The sequence below is a fragment of the Triturus cristatus genome, chromosome 2_2, assembly GCF_964204655.1.
Source record: "Triturus cristatus chromosome 2_2, aTriCri1.1, whole genome shotgun sequence".
In the NCBI taxonomy this organism is placed as follows: domain Eukaryota; kingdom Metazoa; phylum Chordata; class Amphibia; order Caudata; family Salamandridae; genus Triturus; species Triturus cristatus.
In genome coordinates this window covers 964731440-964757155 of record NC_140582.1, presented here as the reverse complement: position 1 = coordinate 964757155, position 25716 = coordinate 964731440, and the positions used below count along the sequence as shown (strand labels likewise).

At 42.0% G+C, this 25716-nt stretch overlaps 1 long non-coding RNA gene across 3 annotated transcripts in view; it reads left to right on the top strand.

Moving 5' to 3' along the window:
* LOC146863005 (uncharacterized) overlaps positions 1–25716 on the top strand; it is a 429804-nt gene that overhangs the window by 145171 nt on the left and 258917 nt on the right. For all 3 annotated transcript variants that reach the window (XR_014978205.1, XR_014978203.1, XR_014978204.1), the window contains one exon: positions 8127–8184. This is a non-coding gene — a long non-coding RNA (uncharacterized LOC146863005). The remainder of the gene's footprint in view (positions 1–8126; positions 8185–25716) is intronic.

The window sequence follows — 25716 nt, the reverse complement described above, 5'->3', positions numbered from 1 at the left end:
TGTGTTTCTGAGAACTGTGTGCAAGTCAAGTCACATGTTTTCTTCCTTAAGGGCTTTTTTATGCTTTTAAGCAGTTTTATTTATAATAACAGGTAAAAACAAGCATTCAATGTTAAAATTATCAATACCTATAATTAATAAAGTTGCACATTGGGCATTATAAGCATGGTCACTGATATAAAGTACGAAGCTATGTGGCATGGTTGACGAAATAATAAAACAGAAAAAGGCAAAACGCTTCCTAGTTTGTGATCGCAGAAGACACATTATGCAGCACTTTCTCTGTTACCCTGCAATTTTGATATTTTAATTAGGTACGTGAGGTTTCAAATTCAGGTGACACACTATTGGGCAGGTTTATAGGCTTTACCAGCTTCACAAAACTTGACGTTGTAAAAGTGAAACAACAGACAGACACATCAGCACTTCACAACCACGAGATTCAGTGGGCTGACTGCTGCTGCTGGCAAGTCGGGACAGTGGTGGAGGGGGTGGGGGAGCGTACAAATGTGTGGTCAGTATGTGCATGCATTCAAGGTGAGTGGTGAGTGTAAATAAAAAGAAATAACCATTTACCTTGCTTGGTGCAGGACGTCCGACGTCCGCCTCGCTCCGGTGTGTGTTCTGCTCTACCTCCTCAGGCTCCAGCAAATTCCCCTAACCAACCCTGGCACTTCTCTCATGCGGGTAACCAGCATGAGAGAAATGCCAGGATTGGAGGGAGTGGCCTCTCTCAGTGCTCTCAAGAGCACTGGAGGCCTGTGCTATCTCTAACCCAGCTGTCTCGGACAGCTGGGTTAGAGAAGTTTAAAATGCGCAAGAGAGACGGCCAAAAGACATGCGCACTTTACACGGAAGTACAGGGCTCACTGCTGCCACTCAGCAGCCATGGTCCCGCCCCGTCCTGGCACTCGGTTAAGGACGGGCGGATGAAAATTAAAATGGTAATAAATTAACTGTATTACCCTTTTATTTTCATCTCTGGGGCTTTCCTGGGGGGCATTTTTGGATGTGGGGTGAACCTCCTCTGTCCTAATGGTGCAGCCACTCCTGCAGCTGCCCCCTGTTAAAGACCCTACTTCTGGCTTGTCTCTTGATCAGAGCGTAAGCCCGATTCGTATCACTGTACCTCGCACAATGAGCATGTTCTTTCCCCTTGTTACTTTCTCTGACAATTGTGGCTGAGACTCCAACAAACACCAGTCACCAGCCCTTGTAGCATCATTTTCCACTGCTGTTCCTTGGAATATTAAAAGGCATGGCAAATTGCAGCTAGAAAACAGCCCAGTGTGTGGGCTGCATGTTATGTTATCTTATGCAAATTTGTAGAGTGCACTATCACCCGGAAGAGCCCTGGCCCTGAGCAAGTGTGAGTCAACCCAAACCTATGGCCTAGTAGGACTACATTGAAAAGCCAGGTCTTCTGCTTCTTGAGGAATTCAAGAAGTGAGAAGGAGGCTCTTATCTGTAGGGGCAGATAATTCCACGGTTTAGGAGTGATGTAGGAGAAAGCTCGACTGCTGGATCTAGTTTTCTATATGCATGGGATGTGTGCAAGAAGGAGTCCAGACGAGCAGAGATGTCTGGAACATTTGTGAAAGTATATGGAATTGTTGAGGTATGCTGGGCCAGTGTTATGTAGTGCCGTGGAAGTGTGGTTGATGAGTCTGAATTGCGGTTATTTGCGTATGAAGAACCAGTGGAGCTCCTTCAGGTGTGATGTGAGTGCAGAGTGGGAAGTTGAGAATGATTCTGTCTGGTCAGTCAGGAATGGTCTGCAGCCTTCAGGTGAGTTGATTGGTGATCCCGGCATTGAGGTTGTTCCTGTAGTCAGTGGGACATCTGCATGTGGGTTAAACCTTTCCTTGGTGAAGATGAGTGCATGGACGGGTGAATGCATGAGTGAATGTACTGTTGCTATAATGGGTATGAAGAAGAGGGAGTGCATGGATGGCCACTTTTCTGTTGGTGGCAGGAAGCTATTCTTGACTTCTACTACTTCTTTATCCATGCACCCACCAATTCATCAATCCCTGCACTTAATCACTCACCCTTTGATCCCGCTCACTCACATTCCTGCAGTCAATGACCCATCCAGCTATATATACAACCCCGCACAAATTCACCCATAAATTGACGAACATTCCTATTAATACAGATCCAGGCATATTGGCTTTGCCAAACTTGCTTTTAATTGTGTTCCTTCTACATTCTATAGTAACAGGTTTGTGTAAACCACATACAAAGTTGTTTTCACTCGAAAAGAAAGCTACATATCCACACATGTGTGCGGGCTCACTTGATTCTTTAGTGGTAGCATAGTCAAGCAGTCATGTTTTACTCTAGTAGAAGACGTGGGTTAAAGTAGCTCTGGTACACCAGGAGACATTAAATAGCACACAATAAATGTATTGTACAGTTGGACATATTACTTAGAAGACACAATCCATCTTTATTTGAAGGTAAGCAAAATAGGGCATTTACTATTCAAAAAAATGTAAAGAAAAGACCGTAGCACTTTCTGAGACACATTTGTGAAGCTAGACACCATCATAGCATGCACAAACTAAAAAAACTGAACACGAGTGAATCATCAAACCAGTTCCACCCTTCATTTGTCTTGGCTTGATGGCCCAAACCTTTTAAAAATTTAGCTAATATCAATTATTGCACACTGCTGTTAAAGGGGCAAATGAGCCCTTATGCACCTACTAGATCTGGCAGGCCCTGTGTGCAAGGCTTGCCTGTGTGCAAAGTTTGGTAACTTAGTGAATCACAGTTCGTGTGGCCCAATTCCCAGCAGAACAGTCAAAAGCACAGTAAGTTAACAAAACATGGTATCCACACTTACACTTGGATTTTAAACTATGCTCAAATAGAGTGAAAGGGTGCCAAAGGCCAGCTGACACAGCAATAGCAAACAATAGCAACGACTTGCACTGCTAAATTGATATTATCACTGCCCTGCCAGTTTCCACCCCCTGTTGTGAAGGTGTGATAGTGGCAGGATAATTGGGCAAAGGGGTTGGGGCTAAGTAAATGTCTAAGTCACTTATGGCCCTTCCTAGATGCTGTAGCACCTGAAAAAGAGTATTTAGTTGAGTACACTGGGTATCCTTTGTCACTCAATCAGTCAATTAGATGGCATATTTAATACTGCCCATGCTCATTTTCCAGTTCTGAATGTGATTATGTTGAAGTCATCTAGAAAGAGGCAGGATTTTGAGAACATGAAAATACCTATAAATTAGGAGAATGGAAATCGATTTATTTTGCCTTTCATTTGACATTTTTTAAAGTTCTCATTCCGTATCTGGATGATTTCAAATCAAGTGTGGCATATCAAGGTTAATCTATTACAAACTGATTTGTCTTTCACTTAGAAATGGATAATTTTCGACCTGAATGTAAAAGCAAGCACATTTTATTATCAATATCGTGAAGGCTGTGACATTGTTATTTACTGCTACCAAATGAACCGTGTCCTTGATGTCATAGGATTCGCATTTAGGTGGAATGATGAGTGTCAGGTTGATAAACAAGTCTGCCTGGTCACACTGAATGGAACTGATGACTTTACCACAAGCAAACATCAGCTCTTCTGTTACATATTTTAATATATCCTTGTCTCTCCTCTGAATATGAGTGTAATTTGAGCTGTAAACAAGAACATTGTAGTGTTCTAAAAATATTTTGTTATATGCTACTACATCAGAAACCTGGGATATGAGTGATCTGAGTTGTCACTACTACATAGTCATTCTCTGTTAAGCTGTAAATGTGTGTAGACCCAACACAAAAAATGCCACTTTCTATTTTTACATTATATGAATATGCCAAAGTCTTATAAAATTCTCTCTGGGCACTATCAGGAGGCAAATGATTTTTCATCACAAATTGTGTTACTTGTAAAAGTTTATTGCTTCTAGAATCTGTGTTTCTATGCCTGGCATACCATGCATATATTGTAAAATGAAAGCATAAAAATCTTAAAATACAAAAGAATTAGCAGTGAACATAGATCCTTCTGCTCCTACAGTGTCTACTAAACGTACCAATTGATGAACATTCATTGTCAAAAATCTTTTTTCAAATAAATCACTTAACAGTTGCACAATAGGAGTAAACACTGTTCTGTGACATTTCAATCTTCCTGAGTAATGCTGTCATTTAACAAACTATTGGCTACTTTGACAAGTACACAATAGTGCAAACTGCATGTTTTATCTAAAACATGTTTCACAATAGGGACTCCATAAGATAGAAGAAAGTTTCAAAATTCTGAAGCCTTTATCCGTGTACCTTTGAACTCGGCTTATATCCAGTGTGAGGTTTATCTGTCTCAAACAGAAAAAAAGAGTTTGAATGATTGCTATATTCTTTAGGGAACCAGATGGTCAGCACAATGCTACCACAGACAACATGCATGTAATCAATCACAAATACTTTGGTTACACAAAGATTTCTCTGTTGTTTCAAAAACATGAACCACATAGGACCTTGGTTTGATCCCTCTTTTGCGCTGTAATCAGAATGTCCACTTTCAATATTATCAATTGCAATGTCTACATCAGATTTGATAGTATCATGTGTCCATGGTAAACCTTGGTTGTTCAACATCACAAGGAAATACACTGTAGTGTTCTGTTCCCAAGACAGTAACTTCATCCTCTAGTAGCCAATGCCAGCACTGAAACTTGCCATTAAACTGGCTGCTATTTTAAACAAGACAGCATGTTGGTAATTCACACGTGACTTTAACAAGTGTAGGGGGACAGTAAAACTACAGTCGTTGATATCCTAAAATGACATGCCACCTTCCAGCTGTGCATATTTGATATATAATGTCTGTAAGATAAACCACATTATTGGCTTTTTTGAGGAAACCCAAATACTATAAAGTAATACATTTTCACAAACCTTACATTGGGACACAGGTAACTCATTTACCATCAAGTACACTGGCTACACTGATGTTTTAACTTTAAATACAGGAACACCATCTGAATTAATTGCAAATGAAAGAGTGTTCGGGTTTTTCAGTAATCTATTCTCATATAAATCCAAATAAATTTCACATCATGTACATCTACTCCTCTGTATCTAAACAGCGATTGAGTCAATGTTAGTCTGTAGCTGTGCAATTAGACTATGCTAGATAAAAGAAGACATAGAGGGCTTGATTTAAAGTTCTGATTATGGATTTCTCCATCAAGGTGACCGAGTCAAATACTCCATTGTCCTGACGGAGTATCCGCACTTCAAATTTAGAAATGTCCTCTGACCCAGTGGACATCCCTTACATTGCAGGAACCTACGTCACAGCAGTTCCTGTCAATGTATTACAATTTTGACGGACAGCTCTGTCAAAATGAGTGTACGCTGTTTTTTTATTTTCAAAAACAAAATTCCAAAGGAGGATTTTGTTTTTGCAAATAGGGAAGCTAATGATCTCCACACCATGAGAGCTGTCTCCAATGGTGCATGAGTTTGCAGTACTCACTGTCCCTTACCACCAGGTTTTACCTGGCAGTGTCGGACAGTGAAAGCTGACCATTTAACTACCCACTCTAAATAAGGTGGGCAGTCAGTCAAATGGCCAAACCTTTGATAACCTTTACTCCGTTGGTCTGTCGGAAAGAAATGTCAGCAACTGAAGTAGAGCAATCGCCATCCCTGACATTCTGAAGGCCTGTCCAAACATAAATAAGGCAGGTGGACCTTCAGTTTGGTGGAGAGGGTACTTCATCACTGTTTCAACAGACTACCCTCTCCGCCAAACTCTTAATGAGGCAGAGAAACACTTTGAGTCAAATCTTTCTAAGAATGTTGGTTAGGACAAGTCTGCGTGCTTTTATCAACATGCCTGTCAAGTAGCATAGTAGCAATGTTAGGGTCCTTAACACCTTTTAAATATACTTGTGGCGGTGGTACATGGTTCTGAACATTCTATTATTAGGTAGTAAGAGCAAATAGATGAGGTGAGATAGTCAGCTGCCTCATTGATCATATAGAAAGAAATAATGAATCAATAAAGCAATGATATGACTATCCCTAAACATTTGGTGGAACCTTCAAAAATAGGTATTAGGTGGCTCAAAAAAACTTGAATTTCTTCATACTCATTTTGAATAGTATGTCCAACTTGATCCACAATTTGATCAAAAGCAGAATCTGAATCATTACTAAAAATCATCTTTGAGCTGACCATGTGATAGAAATTGGGTTTCTGGTTGGTAAAGGTATGTACCTTGTCCAAGTCAGGGTAAGTCAGATACACACTCTAAATTAACCTGTGCTCACCCTCTGGGAGCTTGGCACAGAGCAGTCAGGCTTAACTTAGGAGACAATTTTGTGCAACACTTCAAACAGCAACACAGTGAAAACACCACAAAAAGACTCCACACCAGATTAAACAATTAAACAATAATGTTATAAATAAATCAAGACCAAAATGACATAAATCTAATAAGTAGAAGTTGTGATATGGGGACAAGAGCTACGCAGAATCAGTGAACAGAGTACCTTGATCCTGGGTCACAACAACGAGATGCGGGGCGCAGAAGAGCAATGTGTGGATTCTGTAGATGAAGTGCCGAGCAGAGAGGCGTTGGTTTTTAAAGTGATGTGCCAGGAGATGAGTTGATGCGTTGATCTCTCCACACTGCGGTGGCAGCGATGCGCAGTTCCAATGCGTTGGCTCTCAAGGTGATGCGTGGGTTCCAGAAGCGATGCGTTGGCTCTGCTACACGCAGACTGGAGATATTTCAATTTCTCTGATGTAAGTATATGGGTCCACTTCCAGTGTACCAGGCACAGGAAAAGGGGTAGAGACTTTAATAGCCCTGAATCTCAAGCATCAGGAGGCAAGCAACAAGCCCTTGTAGATCGCTTCAGTTGCAAGGCAAAAGTCCATCTCTCCTTCAGCAGGGTCAGAGAGCATCAGGGCAGCATAGCAGAAACACAGGTCTTCCAGATCAGCAGTCCAGCAGAGTGTCAGTCCTTGAATTCAGTTACAGGTCCAGAAGTGTCTAATTTGGTGGGATCAGAGACTCAGTACTTATATTCGTTTGTGCGTTTCAAGTGGAGGTGACTTCAAAGAAGGGTCTTTGAAATGCACAGAAGATATTTTTCCCTGCCCTGACTCTGGACTACCTGTAGAGGGTGATCAATCCGTTGCATGGGAACAGAGCAATCACTGCCTATTCAGGTGTAAGTGTCATCCCCTCCCTCCCTTCCTGCCCAACAAGACCCGTTAGAATGCAGATGGCTGTCTTTCAGCTAAATTGGTGTCTGCGGAGCCAGAGGGGGTTGCTATTTGTTTATTACTTGTGTCGCTTTTGCTTAAGATAGCGAATGCTTCTAAAGTGGCCAAGGGTCCAGCGCTGCACTCTCAACAAGCTTTAGTTCCGTGTGTGTCCTGATGCCTAGGCAGACAGGGCGCTCTGCAAATAGCAATCCCCTCTGGCTCCGCGGACACCGATTAAGCCGAAACACGGCCATACACTTGACGACATGCATATCCACATTGTCCTTTTTGGACTGAAAGAATAGCAATTGTCCTCAAAACCTGGCTTTTCGAGCATTAGCAGCATTCCCCACCCTCCAGCGCCTTGAGACCCTCACGGGTAAGTAGTGCACTTTACAAATGCTTTGATTGATTGATTGAACAATTGCCCTGATGATGACCTCAAAAACCTATATGTACCCCAACATGTTATAAGGTCGAAACGTGTTGGCATAATTCTTGGGGGACTTAAAGGAGAACCTTCTCTGCCTACAGACATCTATTTAATTTTTTGAGACCTGAAACATTTAAATACACCCAAGGAAACATAATGGCAATTGGTCTCAGCAGAGAAATGATTACAGAAACAGCCCTTTAACCCCAGGCGACAATAGGGGTGACAGATTGACTGGAGTGAGTTTATTTGGACTCTTTTTCAATAACTCAAAAAATTGAGTAATGGCTGGATCTTGACACAACCTTGTAAAATCGTTTCATGTACTATTTGCTTTATGATGATTTGTGTTATTTGTTGTACATATTTATATTGTCTGTACCAAACGGATAAGATTATCATGTAAATTGGAAAATGTAACCAACTAAAAACTTGGCTTTTCAGCTGAACGGAGCAGCTCAACCTCACCACACCTCCCTCCAGCGCCTTGAGACCCACGCGGGTGAGTAGTGCACTTACAATCCCCTGATTGATTGAGAGTCAGGTGATGAAATATGAAATTAGATAAATTCTCTAACACACTGGATTAATGTGTATTTTGTGTTTTTTCAATTGATGTTTATCAATGGCCACGTAGGGTATTCTATTGATTGTGTGAACTTTCTAAAAGTGGTATTTCTAAAATAGTAATGTTAAATCCGCCTTTACCAGTAAAGAGGATTTATCATTTCCATACCCAAAGATATAAAACACGAAACTGCCACTACTTCCTAATCAGGAATTATAGCTTAAACATGTATTAAGGAATTCCCAATGCTCACCTATAAAATGAGTAGGCCTCACAGTAGCGAAGAACAAATTTAGGTGTTTTTCACTACCCGGACATGCAATACTTACCTTTTACTTACACAGCACCCTGCCCTATGGGGTACCTAGGGGCTACCTTAGGGTTGACTTAGGTGTAATAAAAGGGGAGTTTAAGGCTAGGCAAGGAGTTTTAAACCCCAATTTGACATAGCAGTAAAACTGCACACACAGGCTCTGGAGTGGCAGGCCTGAGACATGTTTAAAGGGCTACTTGTGTGGGTGGCACTATCAGTGCTGCAGGCCCACTAGTAGCATTTAATTTTCAGGCCCTGGGCACATGTAGTGCACTTTACTAGAGACTTAGAAGTAAATTAAATATGGCAATTGTGGATAAGGCAATGGTACCACAAATTTAGGGAGAGAACACAGGTACTTTAGCACTGGTTAGCAGTGGTAAAGTGCTCAGAGTCCTAAAGCCAACAAGAGAGGGCCATTTTTCTACACCATGTATTTCAGCTGTGCAGTGTCAATAAAGTCTTCCTCTGTGTCTACTGCTGGTGGGTATAAGATGGTAATGCTGTATTGTTGTCTGAATGTAATGTGAACTGCAGAAGGTGATTTATGAGCTAGAACAAAAGAAAGAAAAAGTGCATTTAATTAAATAGCAACTGTCTTTTGTGTCAATAACGTTTTTGGTGACATAAACGCATATGTGGGTTAATAATTGCTTTTATTTTTACAGTCAAAAAGTCTTCCAAAACATATGCTTCAAATTGCAAATGCATGCTGTATCAAAATCTAGGGGCATATCAACAAGCAGGCGATAAAAAATTATCGCCGCTTTTGCAGCCGTTTGCGCCCGAAAAGCGGCGATAATTTTATCGCCTAATCAGCAAGGTCACGCTAACGCGTGAAACCTTGCTTTAGCGTCAGGATTCCTAACGCCCAGCTTTGCATCTCTAATGAGATGCAAAGGGGCGTTCCTGACCTGGCATGACAGGAGAAATGTCGCTAAGCGACATTTCTCCTATCAGCAAGCCTAACGCTATGAAGCATAGCGTCAGGAAAAGTAGCGATAACCCCTGGTATCGCTACTTTCCTTACGCATGCTTCAGGACTGACTTAGCCATGATATCCTATGGAAGGTGGATATCATGGCTAAGTTTGTGAGTCTCTATCAACTAGCTAACTTGAGATTATCGCTGGGTTTCCAGCGATAATCTCACGTTAGCCAGTTAGCGCTAGGATTTTTATCGCTGATGAGATAAGCGTTGCTAATAGCACGCTATCTCAGCGATAAAAATCGGCGCTAGCCGGCGATAATTATCTGAGCGCTAAGTGCGCTTAGCGATAATTATCGCCGGTTGTTGTTGATATGCTCCCTAGTTTGTTGTTTTGTATGAAAGTGCTCCTTTTTGCATGGTTACCCCCCCACCTTTTGCCTGACATTTGATGCAACTTGACTTGATGTGCCCTGGGTCCCTGCCAATCAGGTTCCCAAGGCCTGTGTTCTTTCCCAAAACTGTACCTTTGTACCCACAATTGGCACATCTCTGGCCACAGGTAAGCCCCTTGTAATAGGTACCATGTGTATCAAGGGCACTGTGACCAGGACAGACTTCTAAGGGCTGCAGCACCTATTGAGCCACCCTTAGGGACCCTGTCCCGTAACACCCACACACTGCCATTGCAGGCTGCATGTTTTGGTGCAGAGCAAAGTGAATATTCGACATGTGTGCAATGCCGGCAACCTACTGCCTGGGGCCTTGGTAAGTCACCCCTCTAGCAGGGTACACTAGCCCCCAGGTGAGGGTACTGTTGCATGAGCACTGTACCCCTACAGAGTCTAAGTCCATTCTTAGATATTGTAAGTACAGTAAAGCCATGAAGAGTATATGGTCTGGGAGTTGGCCATTACGAACTCCGCAGCTCCATAATGGCTTTAATGAAATCTGGGAAGTTTGGTAGCGAACTTCTCAGCACATTAAACCCACACTGAAGCCAGTGTGGGATTTTTTGTAAAATGCACTCAGAGTGCATCTTGGAGATGCCCCCTGAAAAACTACCAGCCCTGGTGTGGTTCCTGAATGTCTGCCCGATATTTGCAACACCCAGACAGGTTTCTGGACACCTGTGTAGAAGGCATACGCTCTCTGGGTCCAGAAACAAAGCCCATCCTGGGCAGAGGTATCATGCCTCCTACCCCAGGATAGGCTGTGTTCACGAAGGTGAAGCTTTCAGCACCTGCCACATTTGTAAGCTGTCCCTGCCTTTTGCTGCCTCCCAGCAACTGGCTCCCACTGGTTCTGATCTTCACTTTGAGCAGGAGGATCATCGGGAAACCCAAGCTAGCATGAGACGTGTGTCTATATTTCCCAACCCCATCCCTCAGGTGGGGGAGGTGAGGTAAAGCACACATCTGAGTCCCCTGCAGTTTGAAGATGAGTGTAAGCAGCCATTTGGAGAGAGACTCATGCCCCCTCCCCACTGGAGGGTGGCATAATTGGGTGTGCACCCACCCCAAGGAAGGGGCCTGTTGGTCCCAACCTGCAAGGACCAACGAGCTGTGCTGACCCAGGAAGAAGAGGACACCAACTGCTTTGCCCCCAGTCCTACTGGCCTGTCCCAACTCTGACCTGCCTACAGCAGAAACCCCTGTGTGGCCAGCAGCCCACACAGAACCATGAGGACCTGCTCTGCACTCATCTAAAGGTCTCCCGTGAGCACCGGATTTGCTCAACAAAGACTCCAACCAAAGAATCCGGATCCTAGCCGCTCCGTGATTCTGCACCACTCTGCATCCGATGCCTATGGCCTGAGTTCAAGTGACTCAACACCACGAGGAGGTCTCCCCAGCAATCCTGCCCTGGGATATGATGATCCCCGACCTACCTCGACCTTCAACCCAACACCTGCAGCCTCAACCTGCAGGATCCACCCGACTGGAGCTGGTCAGAAGATCCGACAGCAATAGACACCCCAGTACTCGACGCCCCGCGGCTAGGGATGGGTGTCCAGGCATCCCCCAGGAACCCAAATTACCTCTCCAGCTGGTGGTCACCTTCAGGAAGCCTCCCTCATTGAGCCTGCAGCCTGTTCTTTGAACCAGAGATTACCATTGTAAAAAACAGGGCTCCTGACTTCTTATTGGCACTCTGCATCCGGGCGCCTTCGTGCCGGTGGTGGTGCAGCTCCTGTGCTGACTGCAGTGCTGATATTAACCCCAGGAGCTTTCCTCCCACACCCAAGTGGCCTGCTCGTAAACAGCCTCTGACCGAAGGCCCCCCTAGCCCCTTTGACTAACATTGGGCCCCTGCACTCTGCACCCGGCTGCCCCCGTGCTGTTGGTGCAATTTGAGTGCCTAACTGAACCTTGGGGAACCTTGCTTGGTTCTAACCCCCAAAAACTATTCTTGCAGGTCATTTACTTACCTGCAAATCGATAGCCTTTTTTTCCCAATGTTGTGATTTTTGCCACTAAAAATGTTGTCAAGCTGAACTTTTGTATGAAAGAAAAGTAACTGTGCTTTAAACCTCAAAGTGTCTTACTTACCTTGGTATTGTAGGATCTACGGTGTGATAGCTCGATGTATCACCCCGATTAGTCAATGTAATCCAAAAGTAATCTTAAAGTATTACAAAAGTAATCCCCATGTATTTTAAACTGTTGTGAAAGCAAATACATACCTGTAACGATTGCTATTTCATCCACACTGCATTTCCTTTCTAAGTGTTGCATTTGAAAGCATATTCTACTTACCTGTACCAAGTCCTGCTTGGTTCTAGAAATAAAAAAATACGTATACCCTTTTTATCCTACCTAATTGGTCTGGATTCTGTCTCTGATTGTTTGTGATCAGTCCTTGATTGAGTGAATACAATAAATGCTTAACACACCCTCCTGATAAGCCTAACTGCTCAACCACACTACCACAAAGAGAGCTTTTAGTGATTATCTAATTTAGCCTCTGCTATACCTCTGGGGATCTCCTGGACTCTGTGCACACTATACTGTACTTTGGTTTAGTATATGCAGAGCCAGCATCCTACATGTTTCATACTGTAGCTTTGGGAATAATGTATCTGCGCCTTCTGAAGTCTGCAATGGCTCTTCGTTCATCTTCTTCAATGGTTGTGTATTATATGAGTTTGTCATCTGCTTCTTCAATGAAATCTGCTGATAAGTGATCCATCGATACCATTCCGCACATGGCAATATATGTAATACAGGGCTTTTTATTACTTCCAAAGGTTCCAATTGCAAAGGGATTCTTGTCTATCCAGTGTAAATTATTTACATTTGTAGGGCCATTAAGATGTGACTGGAGAGAGAACGAATAGTGTCCTGTTACAATAACCAGTCTAAGGTGGTAGTTTGTGTACGTATGTTCATTGTGTACATTTATGCATAGTGAGCAATATTATAAAATACCTCCAACAGTCATCTGCATACTAGACACTGTTCTGTTCAGGTGTTCTGCTGACTAGCCCATCCTTTGAGAGAACACCTTCATCCCACCATGAGCATGTGCAATCCCTAGAATTACTGCGTAATATACAAACAGGAAATCATGGTGTGTGCTTTTTCTCCGTTTCAAAAACAGACCACAAAGCACAAAAAGGATGGGTGAGACCAAAATGTATTTAGAGCAGATTATAGCCAGCCCACTTCAGACTGCTGGCACACAAGGAATGAGGCGCTGTCTGGAATACGATTGAGTGCATGCTGTAGTGCCTCTGAATCTGGGACAACATCTATTGCTATAATTACTATAATCACAAAAACCCTAGGAACACAAGGCAGATACTCATCTGTAAGTAACCAGTGTAGACTGTGGTCTTTACTCCTGAATGGTCATAATAGCAGAGACTGTCTTCTGAGGTTATTGACCTTTGTGAGTAGAGTGGATTTCTAGATTTTTGAGAGTGCACAATTTCAAGTTTCATAATTTGAGTTACCTCTGAAAAACACTTTTTGTATGGCCCCCAGTTCCTTCCTTTTTGAAGTTGTCCTCTTTAATCACTAGCATCATTTTGACTTCCTCCCTTGGGGCCTCATGTAGGTAGCCAAATACCGGTCGGTAACGGCCGATTTTCGGTAATTATACCGTTACCGACCGGTATTTTGGCTATTGGTATGTAGGGGGACAATTTTTGGTTTCGGAATTTACCGAATCGGTAAAATTACCGAATCGGTAATAATACCGAATCGGTAATGTTACCGAATCGGTAACTTGTCCGATTCGGTAATTTTACCGATTCGGTAAATTCCGAAACCAAAATCGAGATGTAGGGGGAGTGTGTGGGTGTTTTTAAGAGTCGGTATTTACCACCAACTTATAGTTGGTGGTAAATAATTAATGTATGTGTATGGGCATTTTGAAGCGCGTAGCAGTGTGCAATGTGGCATACATACATGCCCTTAGGGCATGTATGTGTGCCACATGTGCACACATGGCCGAATCAGGGGTGCAACAGGGTGTCAATGTGACACCCTGCCACCCTTGCTTGTTCTCCACCATTACCGAATCGGTATTTACCGATTCGGTAATGAGGCATACCTTCCCCTCAATGGGAAGGTATGCCTCATTACCGAATCGGTAAATACCGATTCGGTAATTACCGAATTGTAACGAATCGGTAAAAAATACCGACTCATTACCTACATACGAGTTACCACTTCTAAAATACCGATTCGGTAACGTTCGGTATTTTAGAAGTGGTAACTGGTATGCTACCTACATGAGGCCCTTAGTATTGATAAATCGTTAGCTTTTCTAACACATATATAATGTGAAAAATGGATTTAGTACAGTGTAAATAAACATACAAAATGATGATGAATTGTGGGCCCTTCTGGCCCACAGCTTCCTCTCTTTGTACTATTTTATGATGATGAACATCTCTTCATTTTCTCCCTGACCAAGATGATAGCCTTTAAAATGTATTTATTGTAAATGTAGCATGGAAACAACTATTGGCAAATCCCATAGATCTGGCATTTTAATTCCTGATAGCTCACCCACAAAATGTTTCTTAGACATATACTCACATGAACTTTCTCATATATGCACACTCACACACAACACTGATAAACACTTAGGGGGTCATTCTAATGTTGGTCGGACCGCAGGTGGAGGGACAGTCCGATGCTTTCCGATGGCCTCAAGGAGCCCATCGGATCGTCAGACGAGCAGTGATCCCTCCAAAAGGGGTGGTGCCTGCTCAGGCACCACAATGGGGATTACAATGTCCCTTTCCGCCTGCCCTTTCATGGCAGTTCATGGCAGGTTGAAAGTGACTTTGGGGGCCCTAGAGGGGCCCTGTCCTCCCAGCCCTCCCCTATGGGGCCTGGTGGGCCCCTAAACATCCGCATGGTACCCGCCCCAAGGTGCAGGGATGTTTTAAAAGTGTACATTTTCTATTGCGGCTTGTGCTGCAGCACAAGTAGCAATGGAAAATATACACTTTGCGACAGCCGTGAAGGTGGTTTCATTGTAATGAGGGCAGCGGACTGCTGATACCTTGTTGGGCGGTTCCGCTACCGCTACGGTGCCGTTCGGACACTCGTCTGACCGGCATCATAATGACGCCCATAATGCTGTTATACACACTAACACACTAGAAAGTTGTAGTGGCACTAACAATGATGGTGATAAAACTACACCTACCTAGCCCTCCTAAGGGGTCTACAAAGGAGTATCACGGTGCAAATCTTCTGCTCTCAGGATTAGTTAAACTTCAAACTCCTTGCTTACTACAGTCATCTGTCAGACTTCACACAATAAAATGCCTATCTACAGGCACTAATGCCTTAGCTGCTAATGCTTTTCCACCCTAAATGCTGAGTGTTTTTTTATTATTTAGGCACTTCCTTCTTAGGTCTTATTGTGTTTTTTAGCGCAAAAGTTGTCCAGGCCAAATATGCCTGGAGACATCTTGGAGATTCTAAACATACCCAGGATTTGTGGAGTGCCCCATAGAGAACTCAGAAAAACGTTCTGTGCTGTGCAAAAAATGTTTTTGGTCTCTAAAATTGTTTTGATGTGTTAAAATATTTATCTTCAAAGCTTTCAAGAAGCAGAGTTGTTAGGAGCGATTTTGTTAACCACAGTTTTTCCATTGTTCTAAGTGGTAGTTAACTTATTCTATTTTTTTATGGTTTCAACCTACTTAAAGTTTGTGATGAAACAGATATGAAACCCAAGTGTGAACCTAGAAAGCTATACCTTTCCAAAAACTGGATAACATTCTGAATTCAGCAAGAGTTCATTTGTGTAGATTGCCCTTGGGTTTCTTGGAGAAACTAGTCATAGAAATAAAAAACAATGTGAATAAAATAGAGAAAACTGAAACAGCTGACAATGTTTTTTTCAATTTTTTTATTTAAAAGTTTATATAACGTCTGAATCACTCCCAAAGGGGCGCTTGCAGACATACAGAAGGGAGCTAGCACAAAAAAAAAGAGAAGAATCTAGAACAGGGCAGTTTTCAGGGACTTTCTGAACTGAAGATCGTCCGGGCATTGCCTCAGTGAGATGGGGATCTGATTAACTAACAAACACCTGATTCCAGTACCGGGGGGCCAGATACGAGAAAGCTTTCCCGCCTGTCCTTGATTTCTTAATCCAGGGAACCTTGAGGAGGGATTTGGACCTGGAGCGAAGATCCCTGAGGGGACTATATTGGTTACATTTCTCCGCAAGGGAGACTGGACTGTTACCAAACACCACCTTATGGACGATGCAGCACACCTTGAACTTTATTCGTTTTCGCACCGGAAGCCAGTGAAGCTGTTGGAGAAGTGGGAGGGAAGCTGATCTATAAGGGGCATTTAGTACCAGACAAGCCGCTGTATTGTAGACTACCTGTAAGCAGTCCAATGAGGACTCATTAGCCGAGACCAGCAAGGCATTACATAATCAAGTCTACTCAATACCAACGTCTGGAGGAGAGTTTTCCGTGTAGGATCTGGAAGAAAAGGGAAAACCCTTCTCAGCAGACTAAGCACATGAAAGCAGGAGCCGACTGTGTGGGTCATGTGTTCCCTCATGGTCAAGGCCTGCTCAATGAGAACACCTAGATTTTTCACTGATGTCTTTGGAGCGGGGGAGTCACCTAGCTCCCCTGGCCACCATTCTGGTGTCCACAGCAATAAAGCCTCTCCAAAAAGCATAATCTCGGTCTTCCCGGCATTTAGTTGTAAGAAGTTTTTCTGCATCCATTGGGATATTGCTAACATTTCGGAAGAAAAGGTGGCCTGGGCAGTAAGGGAAGATTTGTTAAATGAGAAGGTAAGCTGGGTATCATCCGCATATGAAATAGGTGTGAACTCATACCTTCTCAGAAGGTCGGCCAAGGGAGCAACAAAGATATTAAACAGGGTGGGACTTAAACAAGAACCCTGGGGCACTCCCTTGGTTAGCTCCTTAACCTTAGATCGAAAAGATCCCAGGTTGACTGTCTGGGAGCGATTGGAGAGGAAGCTTGGCAGCCACCGCAAGGCCTCTCCACTAATTCCAGCTTCCTCCAGTCTCCTGAGCAAAATCTGTTGGTCGACCGTGTCGAATGCGGCAGAGAGAGCTAACAGCACCAGGAGAGTGGATTGGCCTCTATCTAGTGCTAGCCTGATATTGTCCGTTACAGCCACCAGAGCCGTCTCTGTACTATGTTTAGGCCTAAAGCCTGATTGCGAAGAATCCAGGCTACCTGAAGATTCAACATGGTCTGACAGGTGTTTTTTAATATGCTTTCCAGAATTTTTCTCAGGAGAGGTAGGAGGGAAACTGGTTGTAAATTAGAAAGATCTTCCATGGAGGCCTTGGTGTTTTTGCGGAGTGGGATGCCTTGTGCCGCCTTCCATTCAAGTGGGAGATGACCCTCCTTCAATGACCCGTTCAGAAGGGAACAAATTGGAGCAGAAAGTTGTTTAGCGAGGCAGGAGGAGATTTTAGCAGGTATAACATCGAGAGGAGAGCCCGATTTCATCTTGTGTAATAATGTTTCCACATCCTCACAAGTCAGGAGGGGAAAGCTCATCAGTGGCTTCCACTTCATGCAGGGAGAGCGGTCGTGGGTCATGTCGACTGGCTGCGTGCTACCCAGTGTGATAATCTTGTTGTAAATTAGATCAATTTTCTGTACAAAATAGTCTACTATATTATCACAGAGGGCTTGAGATGGGGTTTCTTCCAAATTGCACGCTTTAGGGTTCGTGAAAGATTTGAGGATCTGGAATAGAACTTTGGGGGCATGCCGTGCCTGGTCTAGCTGTTGGGCAATAAAGGATTTCCAAGTCATTTTTATGTTTTTATGGTACTGAGCGAGAGATGTCCTTTATTTCTCTTCTGTGATGGGTCCGTGGCCATCGTCTCTCCAAGTTCTTACTGTGGACTTTTTCATTTTGAAGCTAAGATGTAAACCAAGATGCTTGAACTTGCCTGGGCTTGCAGGACAGAGTTTTTAGATGGGTGAGTTGATCAATGGCAGATCTAGTCAAGGCATTGAAGCGGGCTAGTCCCTCCTCAACATTCTTAGGTTCCCTATCCCATGACGATGGTAAGGCAGCTGAGAAAGCATCAGGGGTGATTTTGTGCCATTGCCTAAAAGGGCGTTTAGAATCTGGGCCAGTTTTCGCCTGTCCTCCAGGTCCCTGCAATAGAAAGTCAATGAGTGCATGGTCTGACCAACTAGGTGGCCTTTTCTGTTTGTAATATTTTCCCCAAAGGCTGGGTTGTATACCATTACGTACACTCTACCTTTCAGATCACAGGAATATATAGTGTTTGTTGGTTGTCTAAAACCATGCAATTCCAAGAGAAACAACTGAGCTGCAGTTTATAATGATTTTTTAATGTGCACCAACCATGCAGTAACTCTAATGGTAAAATGTGATGAATGAAATAATTGGATAAGAAGGAAGATCATGCATTTTTTAAATATGCCCTAGATACTGAGTCTAGAAATAGAACTTTCTATGCACCTCTAAATATAGGGTTACCCATACTATCATGATTCAGAGGGCATGTTGCAAGAACATTTCTTCTTTCTTGCACACTGGCTTACATCTAGGACCAAAAATGAAGAGATATTCAGTTCATAATAAGAAATGTTTTAGTATTCGGTGTTCCAGCACTACTCCCAATAACAATGGTACTCCACTTGTGTGACTCGGCTATCGACTGCAACACGAAAAGCCCCAAACCACAATGTAGAGACATCAACATTTTTGCCATAAAAACAAAACCTCTTTGGCGATGTAGCTAGATGTCGTGTTTGGGTCTGGGGTTGGCTGCCACCCTGGGAAACCTACTAAAACTAGACATTTCTAAACACTAGAGACACATGGGAGTCCAGGATGATGTTACTGTTCTTAATAGCCAAAATGCTCTTCAAACATCACATTTTGGCTCAAATCATGCACCAAACCCTGCTGGGATCCACAAAATTTGTACCGCTCAGCATTTTCACACTTTCCCCAATAAAAATGGTATCCCATTTGTGTGTCTGGGCCTAGCACCTGTGACACAAAATGAGCCAAAACACAATATGGAGCTATCATTGTTTTGAAAAGAAAATCGATCCACTTTGGTGATGTGAGTAGCTGCGGTGTTTGGGTCCGGAAATTCCAGGGGGGTGAGGCTGGTGTAGAGTCAACCACCTTTTCTTACCCACAAATCTCTGCAAACCTGAACTTTGGCTAAAATCACACATTTTTTCATTTCTGTGAAGGGAAGTTTCTGAATCTGTAGCAGTCCTAAAAATTCCTACCACCCAGTGTCTCCACAAAATTTTTACCCCAATTATATGGCTGGGCCTAGAGCCTGCAACAGAAATGGATCAAATTAGGGACCATGCATAGCCAATATGGTGAGATGCGAGGGTGGCTGCCCCACCCCTTTTATGCCCCTTAAAAAGCAATGCTTTCTGGTGAGATTTCTACCCATCCAAGAGGGCTAATTAGGGGCAAGCCTCCTAATATGCCCTCCCAGGACATAAAAACTGAATGGCCATTTTTGAGTGGGGCATGGCCTGATGCCAAAAGTGGGCAACCTCCTCCCAATTTTGTTGTTTCTAAAACAAAATCCTTATGTCTAATGGACTTTCTGTTGACACCCCAGGAGGCAGACTGGGTGTGAAGCCCCAAAGGGGGACTGAAAGACTGCATTGCCCTTCCATTGTGGCGTCATGACCCTATGCCAGGATCGGCCACCCCTCACCCTTTTTTGCCCCAGTGTAAAATCTTTGGTATCTAGTGGGCTTTATACCACTGGGCGGCAGATCATTCGACCCCCTATTTGCCCTACGGGGCAGAAAGACAGTGTGCCCATTTGGGGTGTAGCATGGCCAATGCCAGTGTGGGCTTGTGCCATAATTTTATTTGGTGCTAATCAAGAAATCTCTGCTGTTTAGTGGGCTTCCTACTCCCCGGGGCAGGTTAGGGGCCAAAACCCAATTTAAACCCACTATGGAGGTTTAGAAAGACTGGGGTGAGCACTTGCCCCATCGACCACTGCCCCCTCAAAAGCAATGCCTGGTGCCCTTTGAGGTAGATCTCTGCTTGGGATTGCTCTCTGTGGGCGATCCCCAAGCAGGGATCTACTAGAGATAGACAGTGCTGAAAAAGGGGCTGTGTTCCCTTTCCAGCACCACCTCTCTTCTTTAGGGCAGCAGTGTTAAGCCCCCTGCCACCAATCTAAAGTAATCCTCCCTAGTGGAACAGTCTGCTTTCACTTTGTTTCATATGATGTCAGTGTGAAAGCTGTGTGATAGCTAAATTAAAATAATAAAGAGAAAAAACTCACTACGCAAGCAAAGGTTTTCCATTACATTGCATAAAGGTAAACGTAGACCAAAAGTCTAAGTTTAGACCTAAAGTCTAAGTTTAGACCTAACATCTAACTTTACTACTACTACTAAAATTAGATGTTTTGTCTACGTTTAGACCAAAAGTCTAACTTAGAACAAAAGTCTAACTTTACTACTACTAAAATTAGACTTTTGGTCTAAGTTTAGACAAAAAGTCTAACTTAGACCAAAAGTCTAACTTTAGTAATAGTAAAGTTAGGCTTTTGGTCTAAACTTAGACCAAAAGTTTAACTTTACTAGTAGTAAAGTTAGACTTTTGGTCTAAGTTAGACTTTTGGTCTAAACTTAGACCAAAAGTCTAACGTTACTATTAGTAAAGTTAGACTTTAGGTCTAAACTTAGACTTCAGGTGTAAACTTAGACTTTTGATCCAAGTTTACATCTTCTGAATTAGGCCCATTGTTTTTAAAAGAAAATGCTTCTGATGCCTTTAGAGTGCAGTGGACGAACCATTGGTGTCCACCACACAAATTTGGTTGACGACAACAGTTTGTGTCAGCACCATTTTTGGTGTTAAAACATTGAGATATCAATCCACCCTAAAAGTCCAATTTATTGGCTTTAACATAGAATTTTCACGATACGTAAGCCAGGCCTGTAGCTTTTGTCATAAGTTTTTATAATAAAAAGATTAGTACTATGGCATCTGGCACACATTTTCCTAAAGAGCCAATCAAGCCTATTGCCTTTATCATTTGCTTGCCACTATTAAAAAACACAATCCTACTATATTGAGCATTAGGGGCCCTACAACATAACCATTAAGTATGCAGTCATAATATTAGAAATATTTACACATTTAAAATAGACAAAACACTATAAAACCCCTCCTAAGAGTGTCGAACAAGGATTCTCTAGGTGCAAAGCTTCACACCCCGGGGTTTTGTCAGAAAGGTAACCAACACCTTGCCTATTATATGTACCTATGTTAATCCATCTATCACAGTAACTGTCTACAGTCTTTAAAATAATTTACTAACAATCCACTCATACAGGCCTATCAGCATTAACATATGCTTTTTACAATAAATAAGTCAGGCCTATTGCTTTTGGTATAGCTTTTCACAATCGGCAGATCAGAACTTTGGTATCTGACATAATCTTTCCTTTCTCAGTGAAACAATCAGGCCTAAAGCCTTTATCCTTAGTTAGCTAAACTAAACAAATTCAAGCATACTGTACTGAGTTTAAGCTTTACCACAAAGCAACCAATAGTACACAGTCGTAAAATTACAAATATGCACACAGCTAGCAAAGCAATATAAAACACCTACTAAAACAGCATAAAAAGGATTCACAAAGCTCACATTTTTGTCGTGGGTGTTACTAAACCAAAAGCATTGCCTGCATATAGTAATCTGTAAGATTTTATATAACAAAGTACATATCCACAGTTGTTAACTTAGTGTAATGGCAATCTACCCATACTGACTAATTAGATTTAACAGATGCATTTTTCTAAAGTTAGTTTTCCATTCAAGTTATCAATTATTTGATTTAAATATTGAATCAGATTTTGGCAATGAAGTAGAAAATAACTTACAATGAGCTTGCTAGCATTTTCCCAGCAGAGATAGAAAATTAAGTATTATAAACAATATTTTAAGCCTGTTTTGTGGGAAATGTAGCTGAACCTACAGAATGAAATAGCTTTTAGGCCTTCAGTCACTGTTAGAGCGTACGTTTTAAACAGATAGCTTACCAGTTTTTTTATATGTTACTCAACATGTCTTTAGGGGTAATTTATTAATGGATAAAATAGGTTTACCTACGTGTCAAAGGGACCTCTCATTGCCATGTATTATTGATTTGCCTCTAAAGTGCAGTTCATCCACAACAAAGTGGTGCTTTCGGTAGACCAATATTTTTTCAATTTCTATGGATGGTGTAAATACAAACTGCAACCCGAAAATGACATTGGTCTAACAGGAAATTACAATAGAGCAATTGGGTGAATCCAATTTTATCAATATCACTTGCAACTTGTCACTGAATAGCACTGTACAGAGTCTAGAAAAAAGGTGAAAAATCGGAAAAGGTAAATTTGCTACATGAAGCATACTGAATGTGATGGTGAAAGGCAATAATATCAGTTAGCTGAAGAAAGACTTGCTTCCATTGCAGAAGACCTATGAAAGGCTGTCTTTTGTAAATGGAACAAAGTAAATGGGCATGTTTGTCTGCATGCTTTAGGTAAGAAATAAGAACTGAATTCAAATTGTGACATGTCCTCCTTACAATATTGGGTGTGATGTAGCACATGGCTTGTCACTCAACCGTACGCTATTTAATATATATATATATATATATATATATATATATATGCCTCTTTAGTGTGGAGTCGCTCAGCTGCATGACTGAACTATCAAAAGTTGGATGCAAGAAAACTGCCTAAAACTTAATAGAGAAAAAACTGGGGTACTTTTGTTTGGTAAGCAGCCACCTGTATGACCCCCTTCTTGGTGGCGGGAACAATTAGGCAATCCTCCTACTCCTGTGACAAGTGCAAGGAAACTAGAGATCCTCCTGGATAGCCATCTAAGCTTGTCTGCAGATACAAAGATAGTTGTCTCACTTTGCTTTATCATCTTGTGCGTGCTATATAAAATCTTTACATTGTTGCCTACCACTGCCAAGAAGATGGTTGTCCAGGTGCTCACTGGATCTAGATTGGATGATGGAAAATCTTTTTATCTGGTCCTTACACAGTATCTGCTACAAAAGCTCCAGATTGTCCAGAATGGAGGAGCAAGACTAATTATTGGATTCCCAAAAGCCATGTTGGTATCCATATAGTTGGAAAAATGGCACTGGCTACCATTAAAAAAATACCCTGGTTCAAGTCTCTATATTTTGTACAGAAACTCTTATTATTGTTCAAGGGCCTACTACCACAGGAATAAAATAAATAGGTATGATCCCAGGAGATGCCTCCACTCAGCATACAAAGGACTTATAATGGTACTAAAATCCAAGCTTGCTAGACAAAAAAGCATAGCCTTATTTAGTATTGCACCCATACTTTGAAATAAACTTCCTCTGGAGCTGAGGTTAAGTAACAACCTTTAATCCTTTCAGTAAGTTCTGAAGACATGGCACTTTTCCAGCTGGTTTTCTTCCTGGTCCTTAGAGAAACTGCTATGGGTCAGAATGGGCAATCTAGAGTTGGGATACCCTTGGATAGTTGTTGCACTTTAGAAACACCAACATCAATTTGATATCCCAAATCAACAAAATATAGCATTTAAATACAATTTAAGAAGAGGTTTAGGGCACTTTACCACTATGAACATGTTAGAAATTTAGTCCTTCATTATGAGTGGCCTGGATAGTTCTAACCCCCTATTTGTGCAGAAATTTGAATTACAAATGCATAAAACCCAGTAATTACTGGGTGCAATTAAGCTTGCATACCCTGTTAAGTTATGGCTGATCAAACTTGCCGGAATTTAACAAGGAAAGAAAGACACAGAGGTCTATTCACAAAACGCATTTTGTAGCATGTTTAGTAGTACTACAATAGTACTGCTAGCCTGCTATAAAATTCTGTTCACATACCTACATGTAGTGCTCTCTGCCTCTGCCACGCCTACATTTTATGTGCGGAGATCTCTGACCTGACTGGAGTACTCCACATATATAAGTACACATGTTAGTGTTAAATGTGAAGGGACAGACAAGAGGGGTTGGAAAATGCAGAATACATACTACTAAATTGGAGGACTTAAGGGAGGAGAAATGAAGAGTTAAGGTGTTAAGGTGTTTAGGGAGGGACACACACCCACACACAAAAGAGTAAGTCTTTTCCTAATCACAAACTCGCCTAATACAGCTGACAAGGATCCAAAACAGTCATAAATGTACTTCATCTCAGAGCTGGAGTAAGACCTGCACTACCCACGGCCACTCACACATATTGCAACTCACTCGTAGAGAAAATAATGAATATAGGGTTTGAAAATAAATCCCTATATGAACTAATGTTAAAATAAAACACATATTTAAACTGTTTAAAAATATAGTTTTATTTCATGTTAAAAGTGTTTTCTAAAAATAAAACATAATTATTACTGTATTTTAAACAAGTTTATTACACTTTTTTCAATATACAATTTATGCAACATTAATATTTATTCAAAATAATTAACTTGTTATGGTTAATTAATTTTGTACATCACATTCAATATTTTGGGTACATAATAAAAATACTTTTTTAACTTTATGTGGGAATTGTTTTAATCAACATTGTTTTATTTTAAATTTAATATATTAAAAATAAATAATTTTATTTAAAATTAAGTTAATGCTGTACCTTTTTAAATATCATTCTACATTTATAATAAATGAATAAAATTAATTAGCATTTATATTTAACATAAAAATATTTTTCTATTTTTTTTAAGTAAAAAAAAACTATATATTACAAAGCTGTCTTTAAAAGAAGAAACCAAGCAAGAGGACTCATTTTCCAACATCTGCATAGGTAGTGACATCACTGGATTTCCGCTCATCATTCAGTACATGCATAGGAAGTGACATCACTGGGTTTTTGATCATCTGCATATGAAGTGACATCACTAGATTTCCCATCATCCATCTGCATAGGAAGTTACATCAGTGGTTTCACACCAAAAATGTCTTCCAGAGAAGAAGCTAGGCAAAAGGGCTCATTTCCTGTCACCCATCTTCACAGGAGGTGACATCACTGGATTTCCTATGGTCCATTCCCCCAGGAAGTGGCATCACTGGTTTCCTGCCAAAACTAACTTTAAAAGGATACGCCAAGTAAGAGGACTCATTTCCCATTGTCCATCTGCACAGAAGTTCCCATCCTCCATCTGCCTAGGAAGTGACATCAGAGGGTTTCCAGTTATCCATCTGCACAGGAAGTTACATCACTGGTTTCCTGACAAAATTGTCTTCAGTTAATGAAGGCCGCAGTGTGGCCGATGGCATGCTGGAGGTGTGCTAAAGGGAAGGTCATCTGTGCCTGTCTGTGCTCTGCCTGCGCCCAGCACCAGGACTACCAGTCGTCCTCCTATCCATCTTTGCCTGTTGCTATTCCACCACAATCCTCTGTGGCCTGAAACCTAGTCACATCTCCCAGTGCTGCTGCTATGCCGCTCAGACCAACAATGAAGATGCATTCTCTAGCAGCCCCTCCAATTTCACATGGACTCTCCCACACCCGCTTCACGCACCTCACACACCCAACATTCACAACCACTCACACTTGACCTTCACTACCCCACATCCCTCCCTATCCATCATACTCCTTAACACTTGCTCCCTCACTAAACATGTCACTGAAATTTGGGATCTGCTACACAACTGTTTGCCGGATCTGCTCTACTTACTG